The sequence below is a fragment of the Dioscorea cayenensis genome, unplaced genomic scaffold (assembly GCF_009730915.1).
Source record: "Dioscorea cayenensis subsp. rotundata cultivar TDr96_F1 unplaced genomic scaffold, TDr96_F1_v2_PseudoChromosome.rev07_lg8_w22 25.fasta BLBR01000126.1, whole genome shotgun sequence".
NCBI classification, from domain to species: domain Eukaryota; kingdom Viridiplantae; phylum Streptophyta; class Magnoliopsida; order Dioscoreales; family Dioscoreaceae; genus Dioscorea; species Dioscorea cayenensis.
The window spans coordinates 48,186-71,319 of NW_024086517.1; the positions used below are offsets into that span (position 1 = coordinate 48,186).

General features: G+C 42.4%; 2 non-coding genes across 2 annotated transcripts; one reads left to right on the forward strand and one right to left on the reverse strand.

Annotated features, from left to right (window-relative positions):
• Positions 1-1,907: 1,907 nt before the first annotated feature.
• Positions 1,908-2,014, reverse strand: LOC120253602. The gene has a single exon (XR_005534337.1). It is a non-coding gene; the product is annotated as a small nucleolar RNA R71 (small nucleolar RNA).
• A 7,318-nt stretch (positions 2,015-9,332) lies between these two features.
• On the forward strand, positions 9,333-9,439 carry LOC120253600. The gene has a single exon (XR_005534335.1). It is a non-coding gene; the product is annotated as a small nucleolar RNA R71 (small nucleolar RNA).
• Positions 9,440-23,134: the final 13,695 nt, after the last annotated feature.

A 23,134-nucleotide genomic window follows, 5' to 3' on the forward strand; every position in this document is an offset into this window, starting at 1 on the left:
CCACTTGTCCTTGCGCCGGCACCACCATGAAATAAAAGGAAAAGAGGGCTAGGGTTTTTTATAAGAGATCGTGGAGGTGGAGCTGCAATCAGATCGTGATATTTGGTAACCGTAAGGATAAAAACAAGGGTTTTAAAATCTTATAAATCAATGGCTCTGATTGATATAGTTTGCATTGACGGCTAGGATCTAATTTAAGGGGTGGGGCTCACACTTACCACCACCACATCCGGGCTAGAAGAGAGGTTTTGAGGGCATTTGAATAGAGGATTTGATGAGGAGAGTGCGATTTTGGGAGAGATGTACTCCTAGGGATTGTATAGAGGAGGTTGAAGACAAGGGAAGTCACATCTTGTGTGGTGTCTTTGGAAGTTTCTCTGGTCTTTTTTATTTGAGGGTGTGTTTCTTATGTTTTGTTTGGTTGTTTGCATGGATTTCTTGTTCTATTTGGTGACTATGAACAACTAAACCCCAGGGTCACCGGATGTAGGTGAACCTTACAGTGAACTTGTGCTTGTATGGATGCTTAGTTTTTTCTATTATATTTTGGCTTGTTTGTGATTCATGTTTGGTGTATTTGAATGCCTTCATATGCATAAGAACTTTGTGTAACCATTTCTAGGCAATGCTAGGTTGCATGACCATTGCCCTAGTATTAGACTCACCAAACTTGGAAGAAATACACATATAAATACGCCGTGACCATAGGGCATTTGTAACCCACCACTTCTAGGTTTGAGTACTAGTTTGTATTCTAAGCCTAGCTTGAGAAAACCATTATTCCTTTTACAATTATAGGAGGATTTGGGCGGAAGAGATTTTGTATCCAATACTCATACCGGATTATGGGTCAATTGCCATGATCATCGGGTCGACCTAGTCTAGGGTTTTCTCGGTCCAACTAGCCATTTTCTTATTAGTTCTAGCATCGTACGCACTTTAGTAGCACCATAGAGGATCCTCATCCATGACCATTTTCTTCCTTGATTATCCCTCGTATATTGCCTTCATAGTTAGCATTTTACTCGTATTTTATTTGTTTTCATATTTTATCTCTATCACACGTAAACTTGGACGTTAGACAACATTGCAAGAAGGATGTAAGAGTAGCTTCTCAGGCCCTTGGGAATTCGACCTTCTTGTGTTTGCATAAGAGGTATTACTTGACGACCCGTATACTTACGGGATTGCACGCAATCAAGTTTTCGCCGTCATTGCCTGGGACCCATGAGAAATACTCAGAAAACTTTAAGCATGTTGATTTGACCATTATTTTTCTTTGTGTTTCCCATTATTGTATTTATTTCATCATTTCTCTATTCATATTTTCTTTTCTTTTTCTTTTTCAATAACTAAGTCTTGACTCTAATTATCTTCCAAGGTACCCATCTTATGACACGAGAGACTCAAGTGAATTTAGTTGAGCCCGATGATGAAATTGAATGAACCTTACAGCAACGGTTCAGAGAAGTGCGCAAAAATTCAAGATAACAAGAGGTTTATGTTGAATCTAGTGAACCTACAGTCATGGCCGAACCTAGGAGGACCTTGTCAGATAATGAGAGGTCACAATTCACTTGAGAGGAATTCAATGTGCAAGTTCCTACTATGCCCGTAAATAACTTTGAAATAAAGGTGAGCACAATAGGAATGATCCAAACTCTGTGCAATTCGATGCATTTGCTGATGAAGATCCACATGCTCATCTTTCTCGCTTACTCCAAATTTGTTCAACCTTCAAGATTAACTCAGTATCTAATGATGCCATAAGATTGAGATTATTTCTATTCAATCAAAGAGAAGCTGCATATAGATAGCTCACTTATTTAGCCTCTAGTTCCATCACTACATGGAAGGACATGGTGGAGAAGTTCCTTGCTAGATATTTCCCTCCAAGCAAGGCAGCGAGACTAAGACAGGAGATTTCATCCTTCAAGCAAGGGGACAATGAAATACAGTTTGAGGCACATGAACGGTTTAAGAATATTCTATGCAAGTACCCTCATTATGGATTCCCTGCATGTATGAGAGTGCAAATGCTATGTAATGGGCTGAATTATGCTATAAGGGAGCTTATCGATGCAACACCAGGTGGCTCCTTGAGCAACAGACTCCCTGAAGAAGCTGAGGCATTGATTGAGAATATGGCTAGTAATGAATGTCATTGGAGCACTAGACAAAAGGCACCAAGGGCAGCTGTACTGTATGAGGTGAATGATACTACTGCTTTGCCTGCAAAAGTGGATGCTTTGACCAAGAATATCGTAGATAACAATGCTAAGGTTGAAGCTTTGGCACAGAGATTTGATTAGTTCATGCTGGGTTCTAGCTCAAGTCATAGGCAGTGATATCATGTGAAACATGTGGTGCTGGGCATGCAACAACCCAATACCCCATTCTTGTTGCTTCTTCAGCACCAACTGAATCAGTAGATTATGTCATTGTTGGACCAAGAGGTCTGGGAAATGCTTTTGGCAATACCTACAACCAGGGGTAGAAGAACCATCAAAATTTCTCTTGTAACCAAAACCAGTCACAACAAAGACCACCACAACTTGAAGGTCCTCAATTTTAATCAGAACTGCCACACGAAAGGAAATATACCACTGAAGATGTGTTGGCAAAGTTCATGATTAATACTGCGGCAAGATTTCAGAATGTTAACAATCAATTAGCACAACATGGGGGACAGTTCAGTGAGATAAGCACTGTGTTAAGAAATCATTAAGCGTCTGTGCAATCTCTCGAAAACCAGGTGGGACAGCTTGCTAGAGCATAATCAGAATGACCCTTGGGTAGTTTTCCAAGTAACATTAAAAGTAGCACAAGGGAACACTTGAAAGCTATCACACTAAGAAGTGGTTAACAGTTGGAGGCAAGGGCAAAAGAGAGCCCAAGTGCCTCCAATGATGGTGTAGTCATTCGGGAAGATCCTAGTTCATGTGAAGATGCGAGTGAAAAGAATGAGAAGAAACTTGATGAAGATGCCCCTAAATCTCCAATTCCAAGGATGCTTCAGTATAAACCAGTAGTGCCATATCCTACTAGGCTCAAGCAAGACAAGGAAGATGCTTAATTCAAAAAATTCCTCAATATCTTCAAGAAACTTCACATTAACATACCCTTGGTCGAAGCTCTTTCACATATTCCCAAGTATGCTAAAATCATGAAGGATTTCCTCACCAACAAGAGGAAACTAGAAGAATTGGAGATTGTAACTCTGTCTGGGAATTGTTTTACAGTGATAAAAAAGAAGTTGCCTAAGAAACTTACTGATCCTGGCAACTTCATCATCCCATTTGTAATTGGGGAAGGAATGAAAGAAAATGCCTTAGACAATTCTGGGGCTAGCATAAATATGATGCCATGTAACTTGTTCTTGAAGCTAGGGTTGGAAGATTTGAGGCCAACAAGAATGGCCCTACAACTTGCAGATCACTCAGTGAGAAGACCACGGGGAGTAGTAGAAGATGTCCTAGTGAAAGTCGACAAGTTTATCATTCCACTGGACTTTGTGATTCTAGATGTGGATGATGATGTAGAAGTCCCTTTGATTCTCGGCCGTCCATTCCTTACCACTTTTGGTGCTTTAATTGATGTAAAGGAAAGCAAGATGACTTTAAGTGTTGGAGATGAAAAAGTAGTCTTCACCCTCCCTGAAGCAATGGAAAACACACTCGGTGATGATGATGCTTTGTACTTTACTGATAAAATTGATTTAATTATCTCTGATTATGTACATGAGGTTTTGGCTCTAAATTCCTTAGACGAATACTTGGAGGAGAGCGAGATCAATGAAATTAAAGATAAGACCCCCTTTACTCCACCAACCCATCAAATGACTCAAAGGGAGGTTAAATCATTACCTCATGGAAAGAAAAAGAAAAATTCAAAGAGAATGTGGAGAAAGATGAAGGAAAGTCTACAAAAAGATATTAGTGTATCCATAATGCCACCCAAGGAGGTAGATCGTTTGTTCTTTGAGAATCGAGGTAAGTTTAAAGTTTTTACATATCTTTCGGTGAACTTTTCGCGGTAACAATGCTTTGCCAAAGAATGGAGGTAACTCTCCACCATTTGTTCCATGACAAGATCCCCAAGTGTATATCCCGTAAGTGCACGGGTTTGTCGAAGTAATAATCCCGGGTGAGCGGGTATCGAATCCACAGGGAGTAGGGAGTAAAGACACTTAATTCCATTCTTAGCTATGTGGAATATCAACAATGATAAGTGTGACAATGATTCAATTCTCAACAATTAAAAGCAACAAGTAAGAGAACAAAAGTAAGGAGGTGGTAAGGCAATCGATAAAGATGTGGTACTCGGACGATGCTTCACCTAGGATTATCGCTTCAAGTGCAAGAACTCTCTATTATGCTTCCTAATCAATGTAATGGTGAGTCGTGGAAATCCTTACATACATAGTGCCAAATCTAAGGTCAACTATGCCTAACTCTATTCATGTCCCGGAGGAGAGATTAAATAACCTCTCAACCTCGCACTCGAATAAAGTTGCAATGAGCTCTAGGGATTCCAGGAGATAAATCTCATCCTAATTATAGACCTAACCCTTTGGTCCAGGCGGAAGTTCCCTAACCACAATTAAGCCCTAGATACTAAGATCCCCTCAACGCTTCACTCCGTTGCACGCGCAACTAAGCCCCAGCGGAGATTCATCCCTTAGACCATTCACTCCATTATGGCCGCAAAGAACTCGAGGAACGGAGGTAGAATCTATCACGTCGGAGGGGAAAGGGGGCGCTCCTGTACCTCTTGACTCACCCTCTTAACCATCTCCAACCTAGCTTTGTCTAACGCTCGTGGTGTGTCACTCACTCACAAGGTTACCAACAAGAACTCACAACCCTAGTGTCACTCTATAGGAAATGTTCATACAATCAAGCATTCAAGGTTGGAACTCACAATAAACATCAATTTATTGAAAGCATAATAAAGAAGTTCAATGAAACGAACACATCCTATGGTTCACATTCACCCAAGTACCCACCAGGGGTTTAGCTCTCCATGGAGCTAAGTACAATCAAAGAAATCGAATGTAAAAGTAATGAATCCATAAAGAAACCCCCTCGATGGTCTTGTCGATGGTCTTGTGGAGAGTCCTCTAATCGTCGCAAGGGATCCTTTGTCCGGCCTAGGATACACCTCACCGTATCGATGCCGACGAAAGCTCTCCCAATAACCTTCTTCCAAATGACACGCGATGTCAGAGCCGTACAACCCCTCCAAAACCCTAGCCAATACCCCTCAAAACCCTAGACGAAGCCCTCTCTCAAGTTGGGGAAAAGATGGAGAAAAGAATACCAAAATCGGGGCTGAATCGGCTTTAAATAGGGTTGGAATCGGGCGACTGCACGGGCGTGGACGGTACATGCACCCGTGTAGAATTTCCACACGGCTATGGATAATTTCCACATGCCCATGTGGATTCTCTGTTTCTCTGATTTCTCGGCCGGCTGTGAACAATGCTGTTACAGTACATGCTGCAGTGTTCTGCTACAGCCTTCGACCTGAATAACTTCCCAATTCCATATTTTCATCGGGGTAACGCAAACGGGCACACATTTACATCGTGAATCACTTGCTTCTTCGATGATATACATGTTGGTGGAGCTCTCGTTCTTATGTCCATAAATCGGAATGCTCGAGTGTGACTGCCTTTATGCCCCTCCAAATGGATGTGCCCACTCGAATGCGAGGAGGTTGGCACACACTCTAGCATCTCACACCTGACCTATGTCTTCGCGTTTGAACCTTAGCAAGATTTCCTCCAAAATAGGTGCATTATGATCCACATTGGCCTATTTCCTTCATACTCGGCCTCACAACCCTACCTGCATAAAAGTAACATAAAAACACACATATTAGTGTAAAAACCTGAGAAAAGTAATGCTCAACATAAGGAATGAACACTTCGAATTCATATCGCACAAGCACTTATCACTTGTCATCTCTAACTCTCAAAGTTAGCTCACCACCGTCTATGTTAATCAATGCTTTGGAAGTCTACAATAACGGTCTCCCAAGTATTAAGGGTACATCCGCATCCTCATCGATGTTTAGCACTACAAAGTCAACATGAAAAATGTACTTGTCCACCTTGACAAGCACGTGTTCAATAATGCTCCTCGGATGTCGCACGGTTTGGTTCGCCAATTGCAAAGTCATCCGAGTGGGCCTAGGCTCACCCAAGCCTAGCATTTGAAAGAAAGTGTATGGCATGACGTTGATGCTAGCCCCTGAATCCGCCATTGCCATTTCTTTACCTGGATTGCCAATATTACACAGACTGATGAAGCTTCCCGGGTCTTTCTTCTTGTTCGGCATGTTCTTTTGCAATACCAACGAGCAAGATGCATCTAAAATCACTGAAGCACTCTCCTCCAACTTCCTCTTGTTAGTCAACAAGTCTTTCAAGAATTTCGCATACTTAGGCATTTGAGCTAATGCCTCGACAGAAGGAATATTGATGTGGAGTTGCTTGAACAAACTCAGGAACTTCTTGTACTGTTCATCCCCTTGGTCATTCTTCAATCTAGAGGGATAAGGGATTCTCGGCTTGAAAGGTGGGGTTGCCACCTCCTTATCTTTGCTTGTTCCCTCTTCAACCTCTATAACCTCGGGTGCGTGTTCTTTTGGCTTCTCACCCGGAACCCTACTGACAAGATCCCCTTGCTTATATCCCGCAAGTGCACGGGCTTGTCGAAGTAATAATCCCGAGTGAGCGGGGTCGAATCTACAGGGAGTAGGGATTCAAAATACTTAATTTGATTCTTAGCTATGTGGAATATCAATAGTGATAAGTGTGAAATTGATTCAATTCTCAACAATAAAAACAACAAGTGAAAGAGCAAAAGTAAGAAGAGGGTAAGGCAATCTATAAAGAATGGGGTACTCGGATAATGCTTCACCTAGGATGATCACTTCAAGTGCAAGAACTCTCTATTATGCTTCCTAATCAATGCAATGGTGAGTCGTGGAAATCCTTACAAACATAGTCCCAAATCTAAGGTCAACTATGGCTAACTCTATACATGTCCCGGAGGAGAAATCGAACAATCTCAACACCTCGCACTCGCATAGAGTTGCAATGAGCTCTAGGGATTCCAAGTGATAAATATCTTCCTAAATATAGACCTACCCCTTTGGTCCAGATGGAAGGTCCCTAGCCACAATTAATCCCTAGATACTAAGATCCTCTCAACGCTTCACTCCATTGCACGCGCAACTAGGCCCCAGCGGAGGTTCATCCCTTAGACCATTCACTCCATTATGGCTGCAAAGAACTTGAGGAACGGAGGTAGAATCTATCACGTCGGAGAAGAAAGGAGACGCTCCTGTACCTCTCGACTCACCCTCTCAACCCTCTCCAACCTAGCTTTGTCTAACGCTAGTGGTGTGTCACTCACTCACAAGGTTACCAACAAGAACTCTCAACCCTAGTGTCACTCTAGGGGAAATGTTCATACAATCAAGCATAACTCACAATAAACATCAATTTATTGAAAGCATAATAAAGAAGTTCAATGAAACAAATACATCCTAGGGTTCACAATCATCCAAGTATCCACTAGGGGTTTAGCTCTCCATGGAGCTTAATACAATCAAAGAAATCGAATGTAAAAGCAATGAATCCATAAAGAAACCCCCTCGATGGTCGTGTCGATGGTCTTGTGGAGAGTCCTCTACTCGTCGTCCAAAGATTCCTTCGTCCGGTATAGGATACGCCTCGATTAAAACTCTCCTACCAACCTTCTTCCAAATGGAATCACGATGTCGGAGCCGTAGAACTTTCCCAAAACCTTGGCCAATACCCCTCGAAACCCTAGCCGAAGTCCTCTCACAAGTTGGGGAAAAGATGGAGAAAAGAATGCTGAAATCGGGGCTGAAATCGGCTTTAAATAGGGCTGGAATCGGGCGACTCCACTGACGTGTACGGAACGCGCGCCCGTGCGGAATTTCCACACGGCCGTGGATAATTTCCACACGCCCGTGTGGGTTCTCTGCCTCTGCGATTTTCGGCGGCTGTGAACAGTAACTACTACAGTGATTTCCTGCAGTGCTTTGTTACAGTAACCTTCTACAGTACTATTCCAAAAATACTCCCGAATCCACTTTTCATCGAGATAACATAAACGGGCACATGTTTATGCCGTGGATCGCTTTGCTTCTTCAATGACGGATAAGATGATGGAGATCTTGTTCTATGTGCATAAGTTAAAATGCTTGAGTCTGACTGCCCTTGTGCCCCTCCAAATGGTTGTGTAAACTCAAATACGGGGAGGTTGGCACACACTCTAGCATCTCGCACCCGACTTATATCTTCGCGTTTGAACTTTAGCAAGATTTCGTCCAAAATTGGTGCATTGTGATCCACATTGGCTTCTTTCCTTCATAATTGGTTTTACAACCCTACATGCACGAAAGTAACATAAAAACACACATATTAGTGTAAAAACCCGAGGAAAGTAATGCTCAACATAAGGAAATAATGCTTCGCATTCATATCGCACAAGCATTTATCACCTACCTTCAACCTCACGACCACTTCTTAAAGTGATCACCTTCACATGCTCTCAAGGGTTGGTCTCTTTATTGCTCAGCAAGCTTCCATGTGGCCTTTCCGAGAGAGACTTCGCAATCTGCCCCACCTGATTTTCAAGGTTATGCAAAGAGGCGGTGTGATTATGAAGTGTAGCCTCAACTGATTGAAACCTTGTATTTGAAGATTGCACAAATCTAGTTAAGGCCTTCTCCAAATCATTCATTAGGGTTTCCAAACCAGAAACTCTATTTTCCACGTGCTGGGCTTGTTGTTGGGAACCCGATGGCCACATGGCCTTTTGTGGACCTTGGTTACATCACGAGAAATTGGGATGATTCTTCCAACCTGGATTGTAGGTATTGCTTTATGGGTTTCCTTGAGTCCTCATGCCATTACCTACAAAATCGACGTACTCAACAGAAGATGCATCACCAATAGAGATCAGGCAATCGGAGGGAGCATGTCCTCCAGCACACCCGATGCAAGTACTCATGATCACCACTATGTTTGAACTTAGAAGATCTAACTTCTTACACAAATTTTCCACTTGTGGGCCAATGAAGTTACTGCATCTATCTCACGAAGACCTACCACCTTTTTCTTCTCCCTAGCATTCCATTGGTAGCTGTTTAACCCCATTTCTTCAATAAGTTGACGAGCATCATTGGGGTTCTTGCTACCTAAGGTACCTCCTGCTGCTACATCCAAGAGTTGTCTTGTACTCAGATTTAATCCGTTGTAAAAAGTCTGAACAATCATTCACTCCGGGAATCCGTGTTGTGGGCACTTTCTCAGGAGCTCCTTGAACCTTTCCCATGTCTCGAATAGAGACTCCAATTCTGACTGTACAAAGGATGAGGTCTCATTCCTATGCTTTGCAGATTTTCCAGGAGGGAAATAACAGGCTAGAAAAGCTTCTACCATCTTCTCCCATGTAGTAATCGAGGCTCTAGGTAATGAGTGTAGTGATAAGTGCTTGTGAGATATGAATGCGAAGCGTTCATTCCTTATGTTGAGCATTACTTTTCTCAGGTTTTTACATTAATATGTGTGTTTTTATGTTACTTTTATGCAGGTAGGGTTGTGAGGCCGAGTATGAAGGAAATAGGCCAATGTGGATCATAATGCACCTATTTTGGAGGAGATCTTGCTAAGGTTCAAACGCAAAGACATAGGTCAGGTGTGAGATGCTAGAGTGTGTGCCAACCTCCTCGTATTCGAGTGAGCACATTCATTTGGAGGGGCACAAAGGCAGTGACACTCGAGCATTCTGATTTATGCATATAAGAACAAGAGATCCACCAACGTGTACATCATTGAAGAAGCAAGTGATTCATGATGTAAACGTGTGCCCGTTTGCGTTACCCCAATGAAAGTATGGAATTCAGGAGTATTTCCGGCAAAGTGCTGTAGAAAGGCAATGCAGTAAAAAACTGTAGCAAGTACTGTAGTAGCCCGGCCGAAAAATCAGAGAAACAGAGAATCCACACGGGCGTGTGAAAATTATCCACGCCCGTGTGGAAATTTCACAGGGGCGTGTGACATCATACACGCCCGTGCAGTCGCCCGATTCCAGCCCTATATAAAGCCGATTTCAGCCCCAATTTCAGGATTCTTTTCTCCATCTTTTCCCCAACTTGAGAGAGGGCTTCGGCTAGAGTTTTGAGGGGTATTGGCCAAGGTTTTAGAGAGGTTCTACGGCTCTGACATCGTCATTCCTTAGGAAGAAGGTTGGTAGGGGAGCTTCCGTTGAGGCGTATCCTATACCGGACGAGGGAATCCTTGGACGATGAGTAGAGGACTCTCTACAAGACCATCGAGGGGGTTTCTTTATGGATTCATTGCTTTTACATTCAATTTCTTTGATTGTACTTAGCTCCATGGAGAGCTAAACCCCTAGTGGGTACTTGGGTGATTGTGAACCCTAGGATGTACTCGTTTCATTGAACTTCTTTATTATGCTTTCAATAAATTGATGTTTATTGTGAGTTCCAACCTTGAATGCTTGATTGTATGAACATTCCCCCTAGAGTGACACTAGGGTTGAGAGTTCTTGTTGGTAACCTTGTGAGTGAGTGACACACCGTGAGCGTTAGACAAAGCTAGGTTGGAGATGGTTGAGAGGGTGAGTCGAGAGGTACAGGAGCGTCCCCTTTCCCCTCCGACGTGATAGATTCTACCTCTGTTCCTTGAGTTCTTTGCGGCCATAATAGAGTGAATGGTCTAAGGGATGAACCTCCACTGGGGCCTAGTTGCGTGTGTAATGGAGTGAAGCGTTGAGGGGATCTTAGTATCTAGGGCTTAATTGTGGCTAGGGACCTTCCGCCTGGACCAAAGGGTTAGGTCTATAATTAGGAAGCGATTTATCACTTGGAATCCCTAGAGCCCATTGCAACTTTATTCGAGTGAGAGGTTGAGAGGTTACTTAATCTCTCCTCCGGGACATGAATAGAGTTAGGCATAGTTGACCTTAGATTTGGGACTATGTATATAAGGATTTCCACGACTCACCATTGTATCGATTAGGAAGCATAATAGAGAGTTCTTGCACTTAAAACGATTTTCCTAGGTGAAGCATCATCCGAGTACCCCATCTTTATCGATTGCCTTACCCTTTTCTTTATTCTTGCTCTCTCACTTGTTTTTTTTATTATTGAGAATTGAATTAATTTCACACCAATCATTATTGATCTTCCACATAGCTAAGAACCAAACTAAGTATTTTCATTCCCTACTCCCTGTGGATTCGACCCCGCTCACCCGGGATTATTACTTCAACAAACCCGTGCACTTGCGGGATATAAGCAAGGGGTACTTGTCATGTAGCCACTGCTTTGCCCTCCCATTTTGGGAAAATGGGAAGTCTCTCAACTTGATGGAATCATCTGTCACCCAGTTTATCTTGAGCATATCACACACCTCGAGAAAGTACTCTATGTGCCTGTTTGGATCCTCATCGGCCAAAACATTGAATTGTGTGGATTGCTGCAACATGTGGATGAATGCCTGCTTTAGCTCGAAATTCTAAGCTGTAATTGGGGGTCACACAATACTCGATTGTGTGCCCAAAATTGAGGGTCTAGCATAATCAGAGAGTGTCCTCTGCTTGCTCATTTTATTCTGCCATATTATGTGACCTTTCAACTTCTAAATAAGCTAGATTAGATTGTTCTTCCACAGGTCCTTTCCCTTTTCTTGTAAGTGTTCCTTCAAGCTCAGGATCTCCTTCAATCAATATTGAGGGGTTCCCTTTGGTCATCAACCTGAAGTTGCACAAAGGAAGGAAAACAAATCAGAATGATGATAGAAAAGAAAATGTGAAATAGAATTGATAAAGGAATAGCTAAAGAAACAAAAGTGCAAAGTATCTCTAAATGCCTTTTCCACGGCAACGGCACCAAAAACTTGACAATGTTCCCCGTAAGTGCACGGAGTTGTCGAAGTAATAAATCACAGGTGAGTGGGGTATCATATACATAGGGAAAATGGAATAAAAATACTTAATTTGCTTATTAACTTATGAAAGATGAATAGTGATATGTGTGACAAGATTCAATTCTCAAAAGTAAAGCAACCCAAAAGAGAGCAAAAGTAAAGGAGAAAGTAAGGCAATCGATAAAGATGGGGTACCCGGGTATCGATCCGCCTAGGAAAATTGTTTCAAGTGCAAGAACTCTCTATTATGCTTCTTAACTAATGCAATGATGAGTCAGGGACATCCTTTTAATGCATGATCCCGAATCTAGGGTTAACCAAGCCTAATCCTCTATATGTCCCGGAGGAGAGGTTGAAAAACCTCTCAACCTCGCACTCGTAGAAGGATTGCATTAAGTTCTTTTGATTCCAAGTGATAAATCTCTTCCTAATTGTAGACCTAACCCTTTAGTACAGAAGAAAGATCCTTAACCACAATTAAGCCCTAAATGCTAAAATCATCTCAACGCTTCACTCCATTGCACTCGCAACTAAGCCCCAGCGGAGGGTCATCCTTTAGCTTATTCGCTCTATTATGGCCACAAAGAACTCGATGAACAGAGGTATAATCTATCACACTGGAGGGGAAAGGGGATGCTCCTGTACCTCTCGACTCACCCTCTCAACCCTGTCTAATCATGCTTTGTCTAACTCTCGTGGTGTGTCACTCACTAACAAGGGTTACCATATGAACTCTCAACCTTAGTGTCACTCTAAGGGAGTATTTAAATAATCCAACATTCTAGATTCGAACTCACACTAACATCAATTAATTGAAAGCATAATAAAGAGATTCAATGAAACTAATATATCCTAGGGTTCACAAATACCCAAGTACCCACTAGGGGTTTAGCTCTCCATAGAGCACAATACAAACGATAATGAAATCAAATGTAAAAGAAAGCAATCCTTAGGAAAAACCCCCTCGATAGTCATGGCGATGGTCTTGTGGAGAGTCCTCTACTCGTCGCAAGATCCCCTTGTCCGGTATAAGATACGCCTCACCAAATCAATCCATCGGAGGCTCCCTTAACAACCTTCTTCCAAAGAGGTGACGATGTCGTTGCCGTAGAACCTCTCCAAATCCCAAGTTAATAGCTCACAAAACCCTAGCCACAACTCTCTTTCAAGTTAGGGAAAAGGTGGAGAAAAGAATCCTAAAATCGGGGCTGAAATCGGGCTTAAATAGGGTTGGAATTGGGATTCCACACGGGCCTGTGGAATTAAGGCACACGCCCGTGTGGCTCCTCTGTTTTGCTCCTTCTTCGGCTGGTTGTGAACAGTACCTGCTACAGTGATGACCCGAAATACTCCCGAATCCATGCTTTCATCGAGGTAACATAAACGGGCACACGTTCACGTTGTAGATCATCTTCGTTTTTCATCAAACGGTCTCGTTGGTGGAGATCTTGTTAAGTATGCACAAGCCAAAATACTGTGATGTAACTGCCTTCGTGCCCCTCCGAATCATTGCCTTAGCTTGAATACATGGAGGTTGGCATACATTCTAGTGTTCTAAAACCGACTCATGTCTCCGCGTTTGAGCCTTCTCAAGATCTCTTCCAAATAATGCGTAAAACGATCTACAATGGCTTCTTTTACAAATAATCAGCCTCACAACCCAACCAGCATAAAAGTACATAAATACACACGTATTAGCGTTAAACCTAACAAAAGTAATAGCAATCATAAGGGAAGAACGCTTCACATTCTTATCGGACAAGCACTTATCAATGCCCCTATGTATTTTCTGGATGGAAGAGAGCTCTTTTGCAAAGATCCACACGGGCGTGCCGGAATACCCACGCCCGTTCGTTTGCCACAAGTCTGGCCACAGGAGCGAGTCTAAGCCCCTGTGTACTCTCGGGAAAAATTGCTAAGTCTCTGCAGGAAATTATATACTAGTGCGGAAATTCACAGGGGCACGTCCACGCCCCTATGCGTTCTCTGGATGAGCTCACAGTGTAAATCCATGAGCGTGTGGAAATTCCACACGCCCGTGCATTTTCTCTGGATGCCTTAAAAAGTCTATAGGCTCTACAGGAAATTCCTGAATATGTAAACACACTCAGAGCCTGCCCGATTATGCAAAATATACCAGTGAAACAATGAGAAACTAGCTCGCACAACCAAAAACTTCGCCAGACCCACAGGAAAGAGCGATGACATCAAAAATCTACAAGAAAACACACAACAATGCATCAAAACATATAAACACCAACACTCAACAATTTATTCATGCAAACACTAAACTAGTAGCTAAAAGAATAGTTAACAGTTGGGTTGCCTCCCAAGAAGTGCTTGTTTAACGTCACTAAGCTTGACATACCTTGTCTTACCTTACGGGGGTTTATAGATGAAGGTTTCCCTCTTACCATAACTTGAAAGCATGATGAGCAAAGTCTCTTGAAGGTAGAGGGCTAATCGTTTGGCTTGGTACCACTAGCAAAGGTTCATCCAAATTGTTCAGTTCGCACGCATCCCCAACACCCTCAGGGCCTTTCCGGTAGCATCTCCTTGCGCTCTTCCTCTTCTAGAGCACCTTCTTCATGATCCTCGGTTTAGATGGTACTTGTTCCTCCAGACCAAGCATCATTACTTCTTCATTGTCCACATCTTGGTCGAACAAACACTCATACAGGTCCGGATTAAACATTTCTTGCATGTATTCATCAACAATCTCATCAATAGTGTCAAGAAAGTAAAGAGTATCATCAAAGTCAAGAGAATGTCACATGGCTTCATCGAGGCGGTATGTGAGCTTATCATCTCCAACCCTCAGTATCAACTACCAGCTATCCATGTCGATCAATTCCTTGGAAGTGCACAAGAATGGCCTCCCAAGTATCAAAGGAACATCCGTATCCTTATCGATGTCCAACACCACAAAAATCTATAGGAAATATATATTGGGCAACTTTAACAAGCACATCTTCAATGATGCCCCTCGGATGTCTCACTATTCGGTCCATCAATTCCAATATCATCTGAGTGGACCTAGGCTCTCCCAAGTCTGGCTTCTGAAAGAAGAAATATGGCATGACGCCGATACTGGCCCCTGAGTCCGCCAATGCCATTTCTTCACCCAAGTTGCCAATGTTGCGTAGAATGATGAAGCTTCCTGGGTCAATCTTCTTGTTCAGCATATTCTTTTGCAACACCGCCGAGCAAGACGCATCTAGAATCACAGAGGCACACTCCTCTAATTTCCTCTTGGTGGTCAATAAGTCCTTCAAGAATTTTGCGTATTTAGGCATTTGGGACAATGCCTCAACAAACAGAATATTGATGTGGAGTTGGTTGAACAAACTTAGGAACTTCTTGTACTATTCATCCGCTTGATCATTCTTCAATCTAGAGGGATAAGGGATTCTTGGCTTGAAAGGTGGAACCACCATCTCCTTCTCTTTGCTTGCTCCCTCCTCAACCTCTATGAACTTGGTTGCATCTACATTGGGCTTCTCACTAGGAAGCCTACCCTTAAACTCACGATGACTTCTCAAAGTGATCGCCTTCACTTGCTTTCTAGGATTGGTCTCGCTATTCCTTGGCAAACTTTCTTGTTTTCTCTCCGATAGAGACTTCACAATTTGCCCCACTTGATTCTCAAAATTGTGCAAGGAAAAGGTGTGGTTGCAAAGTGTAGCCTCAACTAATTGAAACCTTGTATCTGATGATTGCATAAATCTAGTGAAGGCCTTCTCTAAATCGGTCATTCGGGTCTCCAAGCCTGAAACTTGGTTTTCCATGTTCGGGGCTTGTTGTTGTTGGAAACCTGATGGTGCCATGGCCTTTCGTGGTCTTGGTTGTTCCTTGAAAAATTGGGATGATTCTTCCAACTTGGATTGTAGGTGTTGCTATATGGATTCCCATGGTTCCTCATTACAGTACCCACAAAGTCAACTTTATCCACCAAAGATGCATCACCAAAAGAGATCAGGCAATTGGATGGAGCATGTCCTTTACCGCACCCAGTGCAACTAGTCATGGCAGGCACCCTATTAGAAGTTAGAAGGTCTAACTTCTTGCTCAATGATTCCACTTGGGCCGCCAAAGAGGTTACCGCATCTTATTCATGGAGCCCGCCCACCTTTTTCCTTGCCTGCGCATTTCATTGATAACTATTTATGGACATGTCCTTCACTAAATGTTAGGCTTCTTCTAGGGTTTTACTCCTTATTATACCTCCTGCGGTGGCATCTAGCAATTGCCTTGTACTCAGATTCAACCCATTGTAGAAGGTTTGGATAATCATCCATTCAGGAAATATGTGTTGTGGCCACATCCGTAAAAGATTCTTGAAGCACTCCTATGTCTCAAACAATGATTCCAACTCCATCTGTACAAATGACGATATCTCGTTACGAAGTTTGGCCGACTTCCCCGGAGGAAAGTACCTAGCAAGAAAAGCTTCGACCATCTCATTCCAAGTCGTGATGGAGGCTTTAGGCAAGGAATGAAGCCATTGCTTGGCTCTTTCCTTGAGAGAGAATGGGAAAGCCCTCAATCTAATAGCATCATCAGATACACCATTAATCTTAAGCATATCACAAACTTCCAAGAAGTTCTTTATGTGGTTGTTTGGGTCCTCATCGTCCAAACCGTTGAACTGTGCTGACTGTTGAACTCCTGTTTCCTCGGCCGACTGTGAACAGTGCTACTACAGTACTTTCTACCAAACTTTCATCAGAGTAACGTAAACGGGCACATGTTCACATCGTGGATCACTTGCATCTTCAATGATAGGCACGTTGGTGAAGCTCTTGATCTAAGTGCATAAGTCAGAATGCCCGAGTGTGACTATCTTTGTGCCCGTCCAAATGGATGTTCCAACTCGAATACGAGGAGGTTGGCACACACTCTAGCACCTCACATCGACCTATGTCTTCGTGTTTGAACCTTAGCATGATTTCCTCCAAAATCAGTGCATTGTACTCCAGATTGGCTTCTTTCCTTCATACTTGGCCTCACAACCCTACCTGCATAAAAGTAACATAAAAACACATATATTAGTTTAAAAACCTGAGAAAAGTAATGCTCAACATAAGGAATAAATGCTTCGCATCCATATCGCACAAGCACTTATCATCCATTATTCTCATTTATTTTCTTTTATCATGTCTTACTCTTTATTGCAAGGAGCTTAAATGATGATTGATTTGCTCATTGCTCTATAATCTCAAGTTGAAGCTATGAGTAAAAAAGTTGAGAGAATTGTTACTTCACAACAACAGTGCAATCCATCTTGCAACACATATCATCCAATTGAAGTGGGCAACCCAAACCCATTACGGAAAAATGATGGACAACATTGGGAAGCACCTCAAGATGAATGTCAAAAGGTTGAGCTACTTGGAGAGAATGCGCTTCAGTTGCAAAAAGTATTAGCTAATTTTATTGAAGCGACTGATGTCTGTGTCCAAATTATCAAGACCACATTTAGATGTCATGAAGCCTTCTTTAAAATCCTTGAGCATCAATTAGGATGGATACTTGACACACTCAATAAGGAACAACAAGTATATGAGCAAGCAATTCAAATTCCTTATAGAAATGGTGTGGTAGTGAATGACAATGAAGAAGTTAGACCGAATGGGTATGATGTTGTAGAGAGTGAGAGGATGCAAGAAGAACCTTTCTTTCAAAGTGGGGAGTGTTTCAATGGACAGTGTGTTTGTGAGCAATGAATGATGAAAGAAGGCTTGGTGAAGACAGATTGCTTTCAAGTTGAAATAGAAGAAGAAGATTGGGATTGATCAACTTATAAATTGCAAGAAGGAGATTTTGGGTTTGGAAGAAGATGTGGGTAGGAGATTGAAGCCATCCAATCACCCACCTGTGCTATGCTTGGATAATTCCCAACCCAAATTGTTTCCTTGGAGGCCAAAGGTAAGATGGTTGGACTCTCAAACAAATATTCTGCCCGAAAAGTAGAATTTTGGTTTGAATGTAGTTATGCAATGTCTAGTTGGGATGAACACACTCTTTTCAAGCCCCTGTGAGTTAAGACAGGGTACGTCAAGCTAAGTGACGTTAAACCAACGCTTCTTGGGAGGTAACCCAAGTCTTTATTGTTTTCCTAGTTTTTAGTTTAGAGTTGGCATGAATAAGGCTTTAAGTGTTGATGTCTTGATTCTTAGATGCTTTTGCTCAACTTTCTCGCGGACATTGTGGTGTTATCATGTGCCTAATCATGTGTGGCGAAGAATCTTGGTTGTTTGAGGGTGTTTTTCATGTTTTCTCTGGCCAAAATTGCATTGTAAGGCAGGCTCTGAGTGTATATTTGTGTTTAGAAATTTTCTACAGAGCTTGCAAAGTTTTCTAAGTGTACAGAGAAAACACACGCCCGTGTCTAATTTCTGCACGACCGTACATTTTTGTTCATAGCTCATCCAGAGATGGCACAGGGGCATGGACTCACCCCTGTGTGCGACCTCATGATGGTCTACGCCCGTGCAAAATTTTTGCACCGGCATGTGTTTCTATACAGAGACTTAGAGATTTTTCTGGAGAAGACACAAGGGTGTGGACTCGCCCCTGTTGATGATTTTGTCAACAAACGCACAGGCGTGGGTAATTTCTACACTTCCGTATGGTTCTCTGTAGAGAATTTCTCCTCCATCCTAAGAAGACACAGGGATGTGCATCTGTCCCTGTGAATTGCTCAGTAAGGTCCACGCCCGTGTGGAATTTCCGCACGGGCGTGTGAAACACTTAGAGAATTTTCTCAGTTGGACAGAGAAGCCACATGGGCGTCCGTCTGCCCCTGTGGGTCGAGCATACTGGCGTGGGTAATTTCTGCACGCCCGGATGAAGGCGTACAGAAGCATAGGGTGTTTTGCAGATAGCAAACAGGGGCATGGGTCTGCCCATGTGGATCACTCCTGTGGAGGAACATGGACGTGGGTAATTTCCACACGTCCGTGTGATTGTGCAGAAACACAAGAGCCATAGGTTTTCTCTAAAATCCTTTGGTTCTTCTTCATTCTCACACTCCTAATCACTCAGAGAACACTCGTACTCACTCTCCTGACCTTACACCTTTGGCTTAGAGGGTTTTGATTGAATTTTCCTATCAAATTCAAAGTTTTTACCTTCATCTCGTCAGTAACCCTTAATCCTCTCTTCTCTTCATCATATTTGATTTTATTTAATTTGAATGTTGAATGTTGCTTCGTTTCTACAATTATATTGTTATTGCATTGTTTGAAAGAGTTTAGAAATGATTCTAATATGTATTTGTGGAATTTGAGCATGCGGCTGTGCGGTTTTCATGGCTAGTGGATCGACATGTGTGTGTGGAATTTCCACACGACTGTGTGGATTCCTACAGCACTAATCTTGTGAGTCAATTTGATCGATTTCTTTTTACTTCTTACAGATATATCCCCTAGGACAAAGATCCCGGCCAGCGAACGTCCCCGACAATAGCCCCCTGAGACAGAGCACATAGAGTTTGCTATTCCTGATCAGCAATCTCGATTTGAGCGATTTTTGAGATCGAGGTTCGGATAGACTCGCTTCTTAGATACAATTGTATTATGAGATATACATTAGGAAGATGAGTTGTGGATGAGGTAGATGATCTCATCTTGTTGGGAGGTTATTACTGACGATTAGAGAGCCTGTTATTCATACACTTACACTCGAGGTGTTGTCATCATTCGAGTTTGACCGTTCTTATGATCAATTCGACAGTGTCGACGCTATATACTTTACAGCATTGGGTGATCACTACAGCATGAGCATGACACATTTTTCGATCCAGTTGAGACTGTCTGAGGAGGCATTTACAGGCACTAAGGAGTATGCTCAGTTGCCGACAGATTATCCTGGCAACTTGATCCCACAGAGAACGTATAGAGTGTTGTGCGTTTAGGGCCAGTATGAGCCAGGGATGTCCAAGGCCACATGCCTTTATTGACCTGCATATTGATACTTATACACCATTATGAGCAGGTCAGTGAATGGCCGTGGTAACAGTACCGACGTCCTGAGCAAGCAGGAGCTCTTGTAACTTTATTCGATGGTTCAAAGCACACCGATCCATCTCGGACACATTGTAGCCAAGTACATATACCACCAGAGCTGGTACACCAGAGTAAGAGTCATTTTCTTAGGCTCGTATATCACGAGACTTGTAATGGGTATGGATCTATTGGACATGATTCGAGGGGCCGAGAAGGCAAGTATACCTGCTCCCCTGGGTATAGAGACAATAAGGTTGATGGGGATGGTTCGCAGGGTTTAGCGGCGAGTGTATACTTTGATTACACTCACCCCAGAGATAGCCAAGGGTGAGGGTGATGATGCCGAGGGTTATCAGCCTACCCCCGAGTCTTGGCCAACACCGATGGAGACCGAGGACCTCCTGCGACAGAGGAGCCACCCTTAGTACACCTTTTTTCACTTTTCCTCGAGTCTATGATCATTTTGAGAGGCTTTAGAGTGCTATGGGGATTCTACAAACTGAGATCACCGAGGTTCACGCGACACAAGCTATGTAGTATATCGAGTTTGTGGTATGTTTTGACACTCTACAGCAGATTCTTGAGCGAGATGTTGCCTCATCATTTGTTCTGAGGCCGAGGACTCCTTTAGTCCCACCAGTCTCACCATCACCGGATCCACTGGGACCATTTGAATATGTACCACCACCAGCAGCAGTAGAGCCGACAGCAAATGACACCGATGCCTGACGCATCTTTCTTTCTTTCTTTCTTGTCACTTCATTTTGTATTATTGTTAGACTTGTACTACTTAGAAAGGATTTTCCTTCTCAGTATGTCTTTTATTTTAGTTTTGTTGTGTTGAGTTGTATTCATTGCCTTATCTTTTATATACTTGAGCTTTTCTTGTTTTTATTTAACTTCACTGTACCTTCTTGTGTATGCGTGTAGATGGTCTTTTCAGTATGAAATTGAGAACTAGTCATGAACACGGCCAATGTTCGGCTGTGTGTGCTTCACAACCCATTGGAAATTTACTCCCAAGGATTTAGCTCCATCAAATGCAACATTAGGAGTCAGGGGAGTATACTTTAGGTTTAATTGAGTGAGTTTACACACACTTACACGATCTCGGGTTTGTTGTCCTTTTTGATTTGAGTTTTTAGCTAGAGTATTAATTTTTCTTATTTAGTGTTGAAATTAACCTCACTCATAGAATGCCTTCCTTGCATGCTTTGGTGAACCTAAGCCTGAGCACTTTCAATATCTCTTTCATCTATGCTTCAATGTTTTATTTCCTTTCTTGAGGACAAGCAAAAGCTTAAGTGTGGGGAAGTTTGATAAGTGCTTATGAGTTAAGAGTGCAAAGTATTCTTTCCTTATGATGAGCATTACTTTTATCAGGTTTAAGCACTAATACATGTGTATTTATGTTCTTTTGCGCTTGTGGGGTTGTGAAGCTTAGTATTAAGAAAAGAATTTAAAAGTAGATCATGAATGGACAATTTGGTGGAATCCTGGAAGCAACAAATGCGAAGACACAAGTGGGGCTCAAAAATACATGAATGTGTGCCAACCTCTATGTATTCAAGCCATTACAATGAGTTAGAGGGGCACGAAGGTAGTCACATTTGTGTATCCTAACTTGTGCAATGATTGCAAGATCTTCACTAATGAACCTATTTATTGAAAAAGCGACACGATCTATGCCATAAATGTGTGCCCGTTTATCTCACCCCAATGAAAAGTGTGGTTTCGGGAGTACTTTTGGCTGATACTGTAGCCAATCAATTCAGCGATCACTGTAGTAGGTTACTGTTCACATCCGGCCGAAAATCAGATTTCTAGAGAATATACACACCTGTGTAGAAATTCCCCACGCCCATGTCGAAATTCCACAAGGGCGTGTGGAACATCAATAGGCCAGTGTGGATGTCCGATTCTAACGCTTTAAACCAGTGATTCAGCCCTGATTTAAGCATATTCTTTTCCTTCTTTTCTCCAACTTTTATGAGGCTTACGACAGGGGTTTAGAGGGGTTTTGGTTAGGCTTTTGTAGTGGTTCTATGGTTTGGAAGAAAGGTTATTATGGGAGCTTTCATCGGCATGGATATGGTGAGGTGTGTCTTAGGTCAGAGAAAGGGACCTTTGGAGAAGACGAGGCTACTCCACAAGACCATCGACATGAATACCGAGGGGGTTTCTCTATGGATTACTTATTTTTACCTTCAATTTCATTATTGATTATAACTAGCTCCATGGAGAGCTAAACCCCTGGTAGGTACATAGATTTGTGAACCCTAGGATGTATTTGTTTCATTAATCTTGCATTATGTTTTCCTTAATTGATGTTTTTAATTGAGTTTCAATCTTGAATGGTTATTGCATGATTTCTCCCTTAAAGTGACACTAGGGTTGAGAGTCTACATTGGTAACCTTTGTGTGTGAGTGACACACCATGAGGATTAGACTTTGCAAGATTTGAGAGGGTCGAGAGGGTAAATCGAGAGGTAGCGGAGCGTCTCCTTTCCTCTCTGATGTGATTTATCTTACCTCCACATTCTAAGAGTTCTTTGCGGTCATAACAGCGTGAATTTGCTAAGGGATGACCCTGCTAGGGCTTAGTTGCACAGGCAATGGAGTGAAGCATTGAAATGACTTTAGCACATAGGGCTTAATTACAACTAGGGGTCTTTCATCAGGAACAAAGAGTTAGATCTATACCTTGGAATAGGGTTTATCACTTGGAATCCCTAGAGTGTCTTGCAACTCTTCATAGTGTGAGGTGTTGAGATTGATCGATTTCACTGCCTGGACATAATGTAGAGTTAGTCATGGTTGACCTTAGGTTTAGGACCGTGTGTTTAAGTATTTCCATAACTCATTAAGATATAATACTTGATTTTTGCACTTGAAGCAATTGTCCAAGGTGGAACAATATTCGAGTACCCCACTTCTATCGATTGCCTTACCTCTCTTCTATTTGTGCTTCTCTCTTTCTTGTTTCCTTTATTCTTGCTTTCATTACATTTTATCATCAAATCATTATTCCGTCTTCACTTAGTTAGATAGGAATCTTGATATTTTTATTCCCTAATCCCTGTGGATACGATATCCACTCACTTGGGATTTATTACTTTAACAAACC